The sequence below is a fragment of the Poromitra crassiceps genome, assembly GCF_964638095.1.
Source record: "Poromitra crassiceps genome assembly, chromosome: 16".
NCBI classification, from domain to species: Eukaryota; Metazoa; Chordata; class Actinopteri; order Beryciformes; family Melamphaidae; genus Poromitra; species Poromitra crassiceps.
In genome coordinates, this window is record NC_139645.1 from 26,805,328 (window position 1) to 26,807,174 (window position 1,847).

The window sequence follows — 1,847 nt, forward strand, 5'->3', positions numbered from 1 at the left end:
AGATTTGTGTGTATTGTTTGCCCCTCATACACACCCAGTGAGGCGAGTTTGTCCTAGAAAGAGCGAGTTGGCACGGGCAGAGACAAGCCATGCGCTCCAATTACTACCCATCAAACAACACTACTTTACAACCTGTGTGCCTGTGTGTATCCTTGCTTGTGTGTGTGTGTGTGTGTGTGTGTGTGTGTGTGTGTGTGTGTGTGTGTGTGTGTGTGTGTGTGTGTGTGTGTGTGCGCGCGCGCGCGCGTGTGTGTGCGTGCATTTCTCTGGGTGTGCGGCTATCTTGTAAGCGGAGCGGCATTACCTCATTCCGTCTTCCCCCCTGGGGGCTGCGTGGAGAATAACAGAGGGCGTTTGTTTCGTGTCACACGGCGCCCTGGCGGCCTCGGATACCCGCTTAATGGCTGGAGTCAGACAAAGAGTTGCAGGCGTCAGGTGACAGGTGATAAAGAGGACTAGATGTCGTCTGGCAAAACCTCCCAGTCAGCATTATTCCATTCATATCTATGGGGCTTTTCAGGCTGCGCCGCCTGTATTGGCCTCTTGTTGATGGGTGGAACAGCGGAGACGGCTGACACAGGAGAGGCCTTCGGGGCTACAGTACGCCTCCATTCCAGCAGCTCTGCTTGGGATAGATCAGAGCAACATCTCCATTCACTCCAATGGACCAGTTTTTTACTCTCAAGAGTTCCAGGAAGTAAGGTTCTGGATTAAGCAGCGCTGTCGAGTTGCAGCAAAATGGACAGTTTGTGTTGTACTTTGAATTTTATTTATTTATTTTTATAAAATTGTACATTAGCAGCTTTATTTTAGCATTCAAAAGTAGCGCGAGACCCCTTCCTGGCTGTTCATTGGCTAATGAGTCACGCATTTCTGTCCTCCGCTGACGCCACTCTCTCTCTCAATTGCTCTGGGATAGATGTGAGATCCACCACTAAACCAAGATGAACTGACGATGAACGACAGCATTAAATGATCACTTTGACAATTTTGGACCTATATATAATTTGTCTCTTACATACCTGTAGCAGTGTTGGGGGTAACTCATTACAAAAGTAACATATTACATGTAATATTACTTTTAGTAACTCAGTAATAACTTATATACTTATAGGATTTCAGTAATATTATACCAGTTACTTCGTCAAGTAACTCAAGTTACACATTGAGTTATATATTTTTTTTAATCAAAGCACTTATTTAAAAAAAGACACAATCATTTCCTAATCAAACTGTGTGTTTTTATGAAAATAACCACTATAGATGACAATACCAAAGGGAAAGAATGACATTTAGAATTTTGGATTGTTTACACTGACTTCAAGGCGGTTGAAATTATTTTTCGGGATGGTTCCGGGGCGGCGATGTCATTCTGCTGCTGCTGTTGTTTTGGTAAAAGCAATGCAAAAAAGTCGAAAGTAGTGCAATAAGTAACGAGTTACTCGACACAGACAGTAATATTGTAAAGTAACTTATTACTTTCAAATGAAAGTAACTAGTAATATGTAGTATATTACATTTTGAAAGTCACTTGTAATCTGAAGTCAAATCAGCCTAACTTGGCTCAATTTGCCCAAGCTCTGTCTGGGGAGAGGCCCACCGTCTCACACTTTGAAAAGCCCCGTTCAATTGGATTATTTGGATTTCAAATGTCTCAAAGCCTGCGTGGACACTGCTGCTGCTGCGGAGGATTCATGCTCTCCGAGCGTGCTGCTGGCCTGAACTCAACACTGACAGCATCGCCGCACTGGCTGCTTTCTGAAATAGCCCGCGAAGAGGAGCGCCACCACATCAGAGGTGGCGTCCGGTGAATCGGTGTCACCGTCCGTATCAGCCAGGAGAGAGGA